The sequence below is a fragment of the Aythya marila genome (genome assembly GCF_965140915.1).
Source record: "Aythya marila genome assembly, chromosome: 8".
In the NCBI taxonomy this organism is placed as follows: domain Eukaryota; kingdom Metazoa; phylum Chordata; class Aves; order Anseriformes; family Anatidae; genus Aythya; species Aythya marila.
Genome location: NC_139049.1, coordinates 31882883 through 31898624, shown reverse-complemented (window position 1 = coordinate 31898624; position 15742 = coordinate 31882883). Strand labels below are relative to the sequence as shown.

The window sequence follows — 15742 nt, the reverse complement described above, 5'->3', positions numbered from 1 at the left end:
CTAAAAATGAATGCCTCACTAGTGGAATTTGGAAATATAAAGCAACTGCAATGCAGATCTGCAAAATGTTCTGGAGTGCTTCTTGGAGGAGGAGCTGAGGTGCATCGCTGCCCATGGACTCAGCTGGTCACAGGAACCGAATGAATTACGTGAACCTGCGATGGCCTTGAATTTTCTCATTTGTTTCAGAATTAGCTCTCTTTTCAGTCTAATGTCAATACTTAGTGTTTGAACTCTGATGGGCTGGTTTGCTAATTATCATCAGTGTCTTTTGTGAAGCAGCTTACCCAGTCTTTTAGAGCACAATTACCAGCCTGTTTCAGCAGACAGAATGCCTGCAACATTTTACATGCTGAAAATAAATACATAAAATATAATAAAGTAAGATTTTTATTAGTAACATACTTCTAGGGAAGAGTATAAAATATCCATTAGAAACCCTGTTAACAGTATTGGTCATTATGACAAGAGGGAAAATAGCTTTCTTAGGGATTTGATTTCTTTTTTTCTTCTTAATGGATACTACCCTTTTGCTGTCACCAGTAGACAATGTTGTCTATTAACATTTACTCAGCAGTTATCATTTTTATATTTCTTCATAACCACAGCAATTCAAATAATGTTGTTGCTCTACTTCTGTCTCTACTTTGATAAATACAGATAACGATCTGGCACCAAAAATGCCCCCACTCTCATTGACATTGCACAAGTCACCAGGTACGGTAATTTGGCTAATTCAATCCTGTACCATATTATTAATAATAATAATAATACATTTAACATCATCAAATAGAGTTTTGCAAAACAGTTGTTACTCAATTTTTCTTCAACAAAATCTGGACACCTTGTGTCAATTGGACAAGGGACCTTGTGTCAATGGGACCTCTGCACAGGGTGGTCTCTCTCCAGGAATATCATATTGGTGCCTGCAGGAGCCTCAGCTGAACACGGCTGTTGATGCATGGCTTCATTCTGTAAGGACAGAGCTGGGAGAAAATAGTTGTATTAACAGGAGGCTCAAGTATATCCATTTAATATTTCCATACTGTATTTAATTGACACTCTGTGTGCGGTGCAAAATCAATTACAGTGTAACACCAGATTTAAATACGATGTCAATCCAGCTACGCTATTGCAGTTTGGTTTGACCTCTGTGAACCAGGGGCAGGCTATGTTAGAAAGCAGTGAAGCAACAACCATCTCAGACTTTTCCAATTAAAACTGGAATAGCAAATTATTAAAAGGGTCTGCATTATTTCTAACTGTGAAAAACATACAGCAGATAGGATGAGTTCCATAAGGGGTAGCTCAAAGCTCATTTCTAGGAGGAGAGGAATGAATTAGGAACACCCATGGATGCAATAAATCTGCCATAACGTACTTACTATTTTTTCTTACAGAGCAGGTCTCATGTATCACAGTATGGTATATTTTGTATTATACCCTGGGCCCAAGATGTTGTCGTATCTGTTAAACTGGTCTGCATAAAAAGTTAGGGTACAAACTTGACATTCAAAGCTGAATCTTTCTGTCAGCATTTAATAGCTTTAAAAAGCTTTACAGATAAAACCCAATCTTAGCTATCAAGCACCAGCTCTTGATTACACAGTTCTGTAAACAAGATCAAAGTAAATTCATGAGCAAAATTACTTTCTGTTGTTAATGCCTCTTTCAAAAAATTAATACAGTTGATATAAGAATTGACACAGGTTACAAAGCTAAACCCCATTTTAAGCCATGTGCAGCAGCTTCATCATTTAAATATGTTCTCATGCAGTATATCTACAATAAATAATTTGCTTACCATGGCAAGTCTTAATTTTTAATCTAATGAATGGATATCTCATATATGCTGACTTTGATCCTCAATCTCCCGAGTCCCACGCACACGTGGCCTTTGTTTTGGCAGGTTTGACACGTTTGACCTTTACACTGCCCGAGTTTGGTGTTTAATTACCAGGCGGTACTAGCTGGGCTGCAGAATGCAATCACTCGCTAGTAAAACCTGCATGCAGAGTGATGCTGCACACTGTGAGATTTGGCAAGTGCTGCTCAGTAGGACTCCTCTTGCATTTGGGAAATCACTCAGCAGAATTACAGCTTTTGATGGCAAAGCTACTTAAAAGCAAATAAGGTCAAAAAAGCATTAAGAAGCCTGAAGGGAAAGCCTGGCATTATTCATCCGTTCAGAACATAAAGCTCCTGTGTCAACTGCGAGCAGTTACAGTAAACATTTGTACAATACTTCACCTACGTAAATCAGATTAATGCTAGCGAATGATTTCTGCTTGGTAATGTGATGACTTCCCTGCGAATAATGGAAGACGAAAGGGTGGGTGGAGTGCAGCACCACTCCCAGGCACGTCTCCCCTCATAGCACGACCAGCAGCAGTGCCATGTCCCCACTCGGGGCTGCAGGGCATTGCCTCGCATGGAGGGGTGCTCCCTGTACCCCCAAGAGAGGCTGCGGGGTTGGTCCTCAGCTCTCATGCTTGTGTGGCACAGCCTGTGAGAGCCCCAGCTGGATGAACCCGAGGAAGTGAGAATTGAAATAGTGCTTATTAAGATGAGCCTAAAAAAAACCAAAAAAACTGTGGAAGGAACACAGCATGGGGAGAGCTGGAGGCTGCCCCTGAGAGGGGCATCCATTTTGTATACAGGTGACAAATGAAAACAGATGCTTTTCCATTAATTTTAATATCTTAAATGCTAAAAAGTCTTTTTGCAAAAGACCAATATAGCTTTTATTACACAATAAGTTACTGGAACCTCAGTGTTATTTTGCAAATATAAAAACTATTCTTTCAAAAAGAGTATTTTAAATGGAACCTGCCAGGTGTAATGTGTGATGTTATAGCTGATGACCCACAATTAAAAAAAAAAAAAAAACACCTTATTAAAGTAAGTGCAAAATCAAAATGGAAGCACAAATCCCTTTATCGTAAGACCAAAAGAAAAGCTCTAACTTTTGGGAGTTTGACTCACAGACCATATGGCAGAGGTGTGCTAGAGAGCACCGCCAGGTGACTCTATCAGTAGAGCTCTTCCTGTAGATCTGTAAATACTGTACATAATCCCCAGAATTTCCATGCAAAAGCAGATTTTCCCTTTGTTGCGCCAGTGCTGGCTTCTCCATGACAAATTCTGACACCTTTGAGTGAGGTATGTGCTTTTGTGCAGCAGGACTTTTTACCTGGCAGCATATTCCCAATCCCCAGCCGGGTTGCTTTGCAGAGCTGCTCTCTAACCACGTTTGCATGTACAGGGGAGCCATGCACATGTACAAGGAACTTGCAATACACGCTGTGTTCTGCTGCAGCTTCAGCTTTGCAGTCCTGGAACCTTCGTGGTTTAAGTGAAGCAAACCTTGCTGGGATTAGCATTGCAGAAAGTGGAATTAGGCCTAGTGTATTTATGGATGAATCTCCATCGTGCATTCCTGGTAAATGTTGGGCTTCCCATCTCATTTCCACTCTACAGAAAATGAGGAAGAACAATGACATTAAAACATGTAAAAGAATGAAATTCTGCCTATGAACTGAGGTGTCTGAATCTCATTCAGGGGAATAGTAAAAGAGACAGGCTAATACTAAGCAATTACAAAATGTTTCCTACAATCGACCTTATTGAATGAAATACATACTAGTAATCCAAAGAAAGGAAGGGTGCACTGCATGACATGGACTCAGACTCAAGACATGAATTTAAAAAACCACAGAGATAATTACATGCATTAAAGTTATCCTCCACACACACCTTAAGTGTAAAAGAAACCATTATTTTTCTATACTGCCCCAAACCTCAGCTTCGTTTAGGTTAGGCAAATTTCTTCTAATATTATTAGTAATCAGACCAAACAAAAATCTGTCATGACAATCTACTCTTGATGAATTTCACAACTGTGAACTTTTAGCTGAGGTATTAGCAAATGTCAGCAAACAATGCTCTATTTTATTCCAGAACAACTACGATATCATATAGATAAAAGAAAAAACTTCTGCCCATATTTGTGCCTAGGCAGCTTTCTCACAAGTAAATTGTTGCATAAATTCCAGAGTAAATCTAAGAATAATGCTGAGAGCAACTTGAAATGCTTCAGTATAATGTGCCACTCGCATCATGTCAGAGCCGGATTTCGCATTATGGATGATACCCATCACACCTTTATCTGTCTTCTGCTGATGAAATTTCTGCTGTGAGTCAATGTACAGCATCCGTGTCAAAAGATCAGATATTGTATTTGTTTGTTTTCCAGCTTGCTTATAGCTGATAACAGCATAAGCCAAGTGAATCCAAGGAAAAATAATTCATCACAGTACACTGGTCACCCTTGCACTGCCACAAAAAAAAACATTCCCGTGCCTAGTGTGAATCCAACTGCATCAAATTCTGCTTAAACATCATCAATCAGCAGCACAGAAAGCACTTTTCTAGAGCTCCTGTAGGGGTTGATGGAGTGAAGCCCAACTGAATATATTGGCTTAAGCCCCAGTCAGGTCAGTGCATTTCTCAAAAACCAGACCCAACATTAAAAAAAAAAAAAAAACAATTCCTGCTGCACACACCTCAGCCTGGCCAAGTGCCTGTGCAGTGCTGGGCTCCGTGGGGGTCTCTCTTTCTCCCTCCCTCCCTCCAGCTGTGCCATGTCCCCATGGCTTGGCACCACGAGGCACCGCGTGGCTCGGGGATGTCGCAGCCCCTGTGCCTGCAGGGCCACTGGCCGCAGAGGAGATAAAGCCATCCCGGGACAGCAAATGCCTGGGTAACGGGAGATGGTTGAGTTACTTTTCCCTGTGTTCACGTTCCTTCTTTTGAGGATTGTATTTTATTCTAGAGTCAGGCTGGGGGTTGTACCTCGCGTTACGACCAGAAACATTGTACCTATATATTTATATACTGCTCTTTTTTGTTTGTTTCTAAACAAATCATCTCAAGATGACAGGATAGGGTGGGGGTTTAGTTTTTAAAAAGCGGTTTACAGTAACTAAATTAAACGGATGCCTTATTTACGAGGATTGAAGGATTTTTTTGAGGAAGCAATCCCTACTCCAAAGGTAGCCCAAGAAGCCCCAGCAGGGGACCCCTCAGCAGCGAGGAGTGGCAGCAGGCAGGACGTTTATGTGTGGAGCCCAGGCAAGGGGTGACAGCCCGAGCAGACAGAGATGCTGGTGTCTGAGAGGTGCCGGGGGGTCCAATGGTGGGGGCTGCACGTACTGGGGGCACCCAGCACCTGTGCCCGGCCCCCGCAGCAGCCCGGGGCTCAGCACCCAGGGGTGGCCCTGGGCAGGGGATGCAAGCCGAGGGAGAACCAACGTCACGCGAGCGATGCTGCAGTGCTAACGGATCCGTCTGCATAGCCGGGCTGATCTTGATATTTGCAGTGAAAGAAAGAGCCTCTTCAAAACTTAGAGAAATGTTTTTCCAAAGCCACTCGGTAACTTCCTTGTGACCTTACTACTGTACAATGAGTAGGAAGAAAATCATTTTGCCATAGGCCATCAGAAAAGACTTGGTTAGGTGAACAGCAGAACTTCTCCCAGGATTAAAATACAGTGACATTTTCTGTTTTTTGGTTTGTTTGTCTGTTTTGGTTTTTGTTTTTTAATGAGTTTAACCTGGAGTCAACAGAGTCCCCAATTCTTTCCAAATCTCAGCAACAGCCTACAGGGAAGAATATATTTATTTTCTGCATCTGTTCTCCAAATTAAATCAGAAAATGTTTATAAAGGAATAAATGGTTCTTGGTAGTCCCCGGGGAAGCTCTTATGGAAACCTGACATTATAGAGATGCTTGCTGCCAGTGATCTCTGTGTTGCAGCATGGCTGGAACCTTTCTTCACGGAACTTTTTTTCCTCCTTTTATATTGTACTAATTGTAAGGGAAATATAACACCACTGCAGGGTTAAAATCTGGTTCCAGTGAAGTCAATGGCAAGAATTCCATTTATTTCATTGGATCAAGGATTTCATTTCAGATGTTTATTGTGCTGTCAGAACAGGGAGCAAGCAGACTGCGTGTCTGCAAGGCACGCAGGGTATCTAGCAATCAGCCTTGGTGTTATATTGCAGAATCATTTGCGTTTGCTCCAGCATTAGGAACATTGTTCGAGGGTGTTTTAATTGCACATATGAACACAAAGGAAGAGTCAGTGTGCCATTAATACAACATTGATGTTTAGCACTTATGATAAAGCACCGTGTGGAACTATGATCAAATCTGACAAGTCCAAACTTTAAACGATGTACAGCATTTTATGATGCATGTAGTATTTTTAGTAGCAACAGACTATGACATTTGAGGGCTGCAGCCTAGTAGGATATACCAGTGTTTCCCGCTTCTATGTAATATTTTGTATGGGTTTAGAGAAGATGGCCTCTGTTGTGCATTGTTTGTGAAATGTTTCTTATCCCAGAGAGGTGTATGATGTAAAATACGTCAGTGAAAAGTGTATATTTTATGTGAGAGGAAAATACATTTTAATAAAGGTAAGCTTTGTTAGCTGTAAAAATGGCAACTGTTCAAGTGTACAGTAACTTCTTACTAATGTACGAAAATCTGTGATATTTTTGATTTGATTGTATTTGTATTGCCCAAATAAAACATTTTGGCTGTATTGTTCTTAACTGTTACTTTTTTAAAAAAGGGATAATGCGCATTTATTTCTCAAGAATGTGGTTAGTGATGGTGGCATTTAAGCCATGATGCTTTTCCTTTTACCTATTTTTTTTTTCTTTACGGGAAGATATAAGCTAAAAAGTTACATCTGGAATTCCAGACAACATGAGTCAGCCATATCCAAATGTAAAACCACAAAAATGCCCATGCCAGAAAAGCAAAAGGATGATGAGACACCTTTATTTTATCAACATATATGGTAACTAAGTTCCTTTCAAAAACATCAGCAATAAAAGGATGCATCACCTGTCTAGACTGTCTGTTTGGGTGCAAATCTAATGAAAAGGACCCCCAGCTGCTCGGTTCCCAGTAAAATCAAACAGCAAGACACCTCTGGAGGCAGCATGGAGATGGAGGGCAGGGCGGTAGCAGGCTCTGGAAGATGACAGGGTGATCCCATGGGATCTGAAGCAGCTGGGTCCCAAACGAACTGAGCTGATGAAGTGTCTCCTCCAGTAACCTACCACACACGGAACTGCCATCATCTATCAAAGAGTTTTTTTAGAAGCGTCAGCTACATCAACCATGTTTCCTAGCCAACCCTGCCAAGCAAATACTCATGCTTCAAACGTTTCCGTGGAATTATAATAATAATATAATAATAGGCCTCATAAAACAACTTTCATTTCAAAAGGGTCTAAAAACACTTTAGAAACATTTGCATACTGAAGAATTGTTTCACCTGACGCTGAACTGCAGCTGCCTGCAGGGTGCAACAGGGCGACCCGGCAAGAGCGCAGAGCTCACGGCAGCAGTTCTGAGCCCGAGATGAAGATGTGACAATGACAGCACGCTGCTCGAGTGGGAGCTTGTGGCAGGGAGGTGGGAACGAGGCTGCTCACTGAGATCTATAAGACCCCAGGAGACGTGGAGCAGCTGCATCCCAAATGAGCCTGGCTTGATGAATTGATAGTTCAGAGGGAATTGAGGCAGGCTGAATACAAAAACTCACAGAAATTAGCACAGGATCTGAAGATTGTGATGCTACACTTCCCCAAGCAGTTGTACCTTTGATACACCACGTATCATAGCATTAATTATCTCCAGAAAGAGCTGCACAAACATGGTGAACATTACTTTTTCCTGTGGGGTGCCTGTGCCAAGCCTGGTGGCAGCGCAGCCCCCAGCACGGAGACTCTGCTGCTGCCTGGAAAAGATTTATCAAAAGCTGGGTGAGAACTCACATCACGCTAGTTCTTGGCCAAGCAAGCTGTTCACTGCTGTGGTATTCAAATATCCAGCTGTGATATCAGGCTTTCCCTTGAGATTTGTCCTCAAAATCTCAAGGGCTGGGGCTGGAATACAGCACCTCGTGGTGAGTGGTGCTGGGGGCTGTGGGGAGAGGCCCAGGGCTGGGGGCACGAAGCCCTCAGCCCCAGGGCCTGTCCCCCCATGGCCTGGGAAGGGCAGCCATGCTCTCTTTAGGCTTTTAGGCATGAATGAGTCTGATTTTCTTTGGAGCTGGGAGCACACCATGTACTCTGAGAAGCGGCTGCTCAGCACAGCATTTGGCCATGGCGATGCCGGTGTGCATTTCCTTGAAATTGTCTTGTTTCACTGAAAAAAAAAGTCTTTTTTACATCAAATTGCATGCATTCTGGCTGGACAAAGTCACACGGTTTGAGGTGTGTCTATAAGTGCGGGTTATGTGTAGTAGCTGAGGGTGGCTATTACACTTAGGTCCCTCTCTGGCTTAACTCCCATGAGGACAGCCGCTCACTCAGCCCCTTCGGAGAGGTCACAGCCAAAAGAGAATCCAGGTTTAGAAGAGGATAAAATCCAGAAGGCCAGGGGTACAGCTTCAAAGCAGGGGAGGTAGCTTTTACATGCAAAGCATTTAGTGCCACTTCGGAGCACACAGCCTGGAAAGCCTCACTTACAAACAAGTGCTTGGCCCAGGAGCCCTGCTGACAAAACCGACTGACCCGTGCTCGTCCCCACGGTGTGCTCGAGAAGCAGTCAGTCCAAGCAGGACAGCCCCCAGTAACGGGGCTTCCTCCGAGCACAAAAACACCCTTGCCACTGTGGTACCAGCTCCCATCTGCATTTTCTGCAATTACACCAAGTGCCACGGCTACGTGGTGGGGAAATGAATTGCATCGAGTGCTGAACCTTGCAACACTCCCAGTGATGGCATTACAGCACTCCCAAGAATTAATTTCTTTCTGTCTTCAGGTTAATGAGTTGAAAACAAAAATATATGGTCTCAGGCAACAACAACAAAAATATTTATCTAAAACGCACAATGTTTCCAGTTGTCAGATTTATTCCACTCTTTTTACAATGCTAATGTGTGATGCCAGGCTTCTTCTTTCAGGGAGAAGCACAAGGTTTATTTTTCCGGATCTGAGTCAGATGATGGCCTCATTTAATTGTTTGTTTTTCCCAGAGTGCATTCACCCTTACCTGCTGAATGGAGTCTTCTCAACTATGGGAAGGGAAAACAAATTGAATTTTAATCAAAGGGTTTCTATTCTGATCACTGCTGGTCTACTTTCACTTTATAGTTACCAATAAAATGTTAAAGAGAGTATCACCGGTGGATTTATTTTGATTGATTGCATCTGCCCACTCTCTTGCATTTTAAGGTACCTCATTACTGTACATTCAAGAATTGCATTTCTTAGCATGTTTAATAAGCCTTAAACTTTAGACAGCTAATTGGTTCAGCTGGCGTTTCTGTGCCTTAGCGGAAAAGCTAATAAAAAGAAGCACAAAAATTGAAGAATATTAATAGTTCTTACTTCGTAAAGATAAGCTTAACGGGCAGTTTATGCTTTAATTAATACATGGAAAGCAAAGAATGCTTAAAAAAGATAGATTACCATCTGAGTAAAGACTACCTTGCAATATTTTTTTTTCTATCCCCCATACACATTTAGGTATTCATGTCCCATATAGATTCTTTACCTGACCTTTCAGATTGTGAGAAAAAGAGAATTTGTACATTTAAATCCTATAGCAGTAAGAAATGTACAAGAACATTTTAAATGTCATCTTTCACAATAGGATCTTCTCTAATAATTATCTTTATTAAAATTAAAACATATTGTTCGATCTCCCTCACCACAATTATTTTCAAACAGAGGGACAAAAAAAGAGGCAAAATGTGTCCTGACAATTTTTGGTGGGAATAACTAAAATGTACTTCTTTGAATACCTCAGTCTATAGCAAGTTAATTGATGATAATATGTCACCAAAATATAATAGAGAATTTTGCTGCAAGATACTTTTAAGCATTTATTTTTTTGCTTCTTGTTTATAGTGACTCAATGATAGTGATTCAGTGACTTAGACTCTTAGTGACTTTAGAGAACAAGTCTTAAGAGGAGCAACTGAGGGAGCTGGGGTTGTTCAGCCTGGAGAAAAGAAGGCTCAGAGGAAACCTTATTGTACTTTACAATGACCTTAACAGAGGTGGTAGGAAGGTGGGGATCAGGCTCTTCTCCTAAGCACCAAGTGATGAGGGCAAATGGCCTCAAGTTGTGCCAGGGGAGGTTTAGCCTGGCTGTTAGGAGAAATCTCTACTGGAAGGTTGTGCAGCATTGGAATGGGCTGCCCAGGAAAGTGGTTGAAGGACTCAGAAAGGAGGAGTTATTAGCTGTGCACCTTGTCCTCGTTACAGCTGCAGCCCCGTGTCAAGTAGCCCAGGTGAAAGGAAACATATCCCTTGGTGTGACCAGGCATGAAGGGGGACACTCTCCTATAACCCATGCCACATTTTGGCTACAACAAACTTCCCACCTCTCCAGAAACACAAATCAACCCTCCCTCTGCTGCTGACTCCTGTCCTGGCCAGGTTTGCCACTGGCACCAGCTGACTGCTGACACCCAGGACAGGCTTTTACCAGGAGACCTTGCCAGAGCACCACTAAGAGATCAGATTTTCAAGAGGGAAGCATTTGGTTCTTCCTTTCACGTCAGAGGTAAGAAAATATTTGTATCTGGATAAGAAGTGACTCAGCAACCCACACAAGCCTATGACCATCCTGAGTGGCTAAGGCCAGTCCTCCACATCCTAACGCCTTACATACAAGGCAGCTGGATTCTGGCCAGCTTGCTGGCCAGGCCACCAGGGAAAAGCTTCCATTAGATTTGTTTCTAATGAACAGCCTGTCTGGAAAATGTACTTTCTTGCTTTTCCTCCCTGGAAGTGCCAACTAACATTTTTAATAGGATATTTGATTTGCTTGAACAAATGCAGGCTCCATTAGTCATTGTTGGTGGTTCTTGTTTTTTTCCCAGTGATAGGCAGTAGTAAATCCCACACTAGACTTCTGTGACTGTGTCTGATAAATGTTGCCTACAGCCCGAGTACTATCTTTCAACAAGCACAAATCTTGCTGCTACAGTGTTTTGTGTTCTTTCTTCCAAAAAATAAATATCTGCTGATGCCTTATGCTTCCCCCAATCTGTCCTTTCTTGGTAGAAAGGCTCATTTTTTCCAAGACACCTGAGCTGAACAGGTATTATTGCCTATGCTTTTAAAAAAAGAACAAAAACAACAGAAAACAAACTTTGTCTTTATTAGCTGACTGGTTTCTGAAGACGCTATGATGACAGTCACTTTCTGTAATACCGGTGTAGTCCTGCTACCAACCCTGCTATCAACACAATGGGCATAAAGTGATGCCTTGCGATATCTGTGGATCATTATACCTTCTTACATGCTGCCGGCTGGAAGTTACTGATGATTTCTGTCTACCATCTAATGCCAGAGATCACCTTTTCAAGGCATATTTTTTTTTTCTCTATTGCTCTATAGTTTTATGGACTGATACACACCAGGAAAGTTATAGAGGACAAATCTGCAATATCATAGCACTTCACAACTGAACAAATATGCCTCTTCCCCCTTCCTGCTGTGGAAGAGTTAGAGAAATGTCTTTTAAAAATGTGACCTCTCCAGATCAGTTTATAGCAGAAAGATCAGAATGATGAAAGTTCTTATTTACTGCAAATAGTCTTCTGGGTCTGTTTTGCAAAGAGCATGAATTTTCTGTACATTTGCGTCATCCCTCTGAACACAAGGCAGACATAAAACTTTGGCAAAAAGGGGCAAGTCCCATCGCTGTGGGTAGCGTGATGAGACAGTCCTCACAGTAAATCGGGCATGCTCCTCACGTTCCCAGGGCCCTTTCACTTTTGTTTTTTTTGGTGGCAATTTTCTTTAAAGGTAGTGCCTGAGCAGCAAGAGGATGCCCAGGCGCTGCCTGCAGCCTGGCAGTGGTGCTGGCATGGAGGTGAGTGCAGGCGGCTCCACCACGGCACGACCACAGCACCCTGCAGCACCTGACTAGCAGGCACAACTTTTCCAAATGACCTAATCTATGCATTCTTTCTCTCATTTAACACTTAAAATGAGTCCTTATCTTATGGATCAGTAATGGCTAAAGAGGAAACCAAAGCATCAAGCTATCTGGAAATATCTGAGGAATGCAACGTTACAAATGGGTTAGCTTTGTACCTCAGGAATAAATATTTTGTGTTTGTACCGACACTGCCAGACATCAGCAGGTATTTCGGTGAAGCTGAGTGTCAGACTATGATGCACAGCCCCACATCCCACAAGGTGGGTAAATGTGCCTGGAGGAGGTGGATGTTAACTCGCTGTGCTAACATTTGCATCTCATTTACATCTGGCTGAGGTTTCGCTGCATGGCTCCTCCTTACGCTACGCAGACGTGCCCCTGGTCTCCGAGGCTCCTGCTGCAGCTCCTGGGCCTGTGCTGGCAGAGACAGCAGGGACCTGTCACCGACGAGCTTCCCCAAGTACCAGTGCCTCTGCACTGCATTATTTATATATATATATATATAAGTTAAGCACTTGGTGCCTTTCCAGCCTGTAATTTAACACTTGTGTCACGGGAGTATGATGATAAGTTTCGGGGGCTGCACTTACCAGTATGCCCACTCTGCTCCTGCTTCACAGCCAGTAGATGTGGGAGTGCAGCAGACCTTGCCTGGCCGCCAAACACAGCGAGTCACCCTGGCATGGCTATCGTGATTCATGCACAAAGGTCGTTTCAAAGCAGGTTTTTATTTGCTACCATTATTTTTAACATTAAAACAAGACTGTTACTGAGTAATCTGACTGTTACTCATTGTTGATAGTCATTGGGAAATCTTTTTCACTTGCTAGACTGAGGAACCTAAAATAATAGGCTGTATTTCAGATATTGTGAGCTGCTAAATGTGTACTGTAACTCTTTAGCAGCTTTGGGAAAAATCAAGGCCCTGAAGGTAAGTGCAGCTGCAGCGCGCTCTGAGAAGCTGGCCAGTCCCCTCAGAGGGGAGGTCTCTGCCCCGTGATTCTTCACAAAAGCAGTTTTCATCAATTTTTATCTGTCCTGCATCAGAGATTATTCACAACAAGCATTCAGCTAAAGTCAGTAGGACTACCAAAGCTGTAGGTGTTCGCCAGATGTGTCTTAAAGAAAGCAGCAGTTGGAAGCAAGGAATGCCTCCTCATACTGACTTCGATTGCCCTGTGCCCTCTGATTGTCCGTGCCCTTCCTTGCTTTTTGTAAATCCGTTTCGCAGGTCGATGACCAAAGCTCAAACACAAGGCTGTCCAGGCAGCTGTCTCTTTAGAAATGTGCTCTCTGAATGCAGTGCAGCAAAAGCTATCTCCTGTGAAATCTAATTTAATACATTAATGTGGATTCATAAAACAAAGTCACACATTGTGCGAGCAACATTATTTGTGGCACTGGAATCTTACTGATTACAACAATATATAATACAGTGTCTATCACTGGGAAAAAATATAAAATCAGCTAATCCACAAGAGCAATGAAGAGAACAGGAACAATTCTGTCCTCCTTGAGCGTGGTAATTTTGTAATGGTCTTCACAGTCTCACTTTCTGAAGCAGCCAGTCTCTACTCATGTGGTAATCACTCGGGGAAGATTCCCTCCTGCTCTTTATTATGTGAGTGAAGCTGCCTGTTGCTGGTTCAGACCAATGGGATTATAACTCTTCAATAGTCCCAGCATGACACTAGCAAGATTTCAGCTTAATCCAGGGCCACAGTTCAGCCAGTAGCAACTGCTTCAATTTCTATTGCAGTTTACTTAGGCTTAACACCAGCAGCAAAGTGCCGCACCCTCCCTGCCTGAACATGATTAAACCACTTTCATGGCATTACGTGGAAAGTAAAATCCACAGCTTTCCCTTACGTGACTGTTTTACATAACATGGGCATCAACCAGGAGGAATAACACTGCTATTACTTAAGAAAAAAAAAAATAAAAGCTCTCAGAGTGCTTCCTGGCCAGTTGACTTATCGCCACTGCAGCTGCAGACATTTTCCTAAATGAGTCTCAAATTATGTATTTATATCACTTCTGGGCCCCGGCATAATGGGGCCAGATCTTCTACCTCTCTCCACTGCACTTTGTTTATATAGATCCAGGCCATTTTCCTCTAACTGGGGTTGGACCATAGCACTGATGTGCAGGCAGGTTTTGGATTATCAGTACCCTGGAAGAAATCTGCCAAACATTATACTCTGTGTGTTAATTACTTTCCCAAGATCTCTAATGTTCAGGCAAATGGTTCCCCCTGCTGCACTGAGCTATTCTTAAGTCTCCTCTAACCAAACACTTCTGTTTAATAGGCCATCCAGTGTAGAAGCACTAGTCCAGGGAAGTGTGTTAATTTATGGCAGGCTAAAGATACAGCTGTGCCTAGTTATATTTAGGTAGCCAAGGGGATAGTTTCTTTGCATTTATTCCCTTCAGACGTGCATTTTTATACTAAAACCACACATGATCTAGAACATAATACTTTGTCAATGTTCAGTGTCACCTGCCAGGAAAACACTGCATTTAAAAATATTCTCCAAAGTTTTTGGAATCTGTTCAGCAAGTGCTAAATTTATGAATTCTAGAAGCGGCTTTTGTGATCGTACTGAGAGGTGAACTTGGTAATGCACAAAGATACGATTGCGGGTCTGCAGAAGTCCCGCAGTATCTGTCTCAAACTCAAATCAGTTTAGCAGCTCAAATGTGAGGCATCTGAGTTTGGAAATTTTTCCCAGACAGCCTTCTTTGGGTGAACAAGTTTTGATCAATAGTCTTGATTTTCAGTCATAGGGTCTGAAGTACACCATCAAGAGTCTATTTGAACACCTCAGAATGGCCATTTATATTCTTTCTGCACAGATTTGCTATCTTGAAGACGCATATTTACCATCTCTCTGAGAATTCTGAAGAGCATCAAAGGATACTGTTGAGTTCAGAATAACAGGACAACTCTTTCTTGTGCTGAGTACCTTGTTACTTCAAAATATTCCATATATCCACTGTGAATGGTATGTTTGTGGCAAGAGCTGAGAGGCTTGAGTTACAAGCAAGCTGTAAACATGAAAATCAAGATTATTTTTCAAGTACAACTGTGGTCTATCTGGGTACCTTGGCTGCACCCATCTGCATGCCACATACTCCACAGTCACTGGGTGGTCCAGGAACTCCCCAGCAAGCTATCTGCATGGTAAGGCAGTGGATATGGTGAGGAAATGGACCAGTTTGAAACCTAGATGACGTGCTAGACCCACACACAAGACTGCGCAGTCATGTGAGGCTGTGGTCAAGTGTATCATGAGAAGTGAGCAAAGCAGTGACGTGAGGAGTCTCTCCCAGAGCAAACTGCAGCTGTCGCTGCAAGGGCTGCTGCAGCAGAGACTGCCACCACCGCTGGACAGCAGGCAGCCAGCCTGCTCAGGAGATCTGATTCCCCGTGGGAGCATTCCCCAGTGCCAAGATCTCTATATTTATTTATTTTCATTTTAACAAACACTGTGTCTGAGTTCTTGTGCAACATGATGAGGGGCAATGTGGAAGAAAAGGTAAACTTTCCTAATCTCCTGGTACTTTTAATGCTTTTCTAGTACACTGCTGACTCTTCGGTTGTTCCTCTCTAATTTCAGTGGCCGGATCTTCCTGTATTCCCTTGTGGAGGCAAAGAACCAGGGACAACCATGTTTAGGGATGGGCTTTTGCAGGTATTTCTTTTTAATGTCCAAATACAAATTCAGTGGAAATATTAAGCAGATGTATAAA

At 42.6% G+C, this 15742-nt stretch overlaps 1 long non-coding RNA gene across 1 annotated transcript; it reads right to left on the bottom strand.

Moving 5' to 3' along the window:
• Positions 1-438: 438 nt before the first annotated feature.
• Positions 439-12650, bottom strand: LOC309880684. Its single transcript, XR_014318015.1, has 3 exons — positions 12580-12650; positions 3194-3474; positions 439-986 (listed from the first exon to the last, which is right to left on the bottom strand). It is a non-coding gene; the product is annotated as an uncharacterized lncRNA (long non-coding RNA).
• Between the last annotated feature and the right edge of the window lie 3092 nt (positions 12651-15742).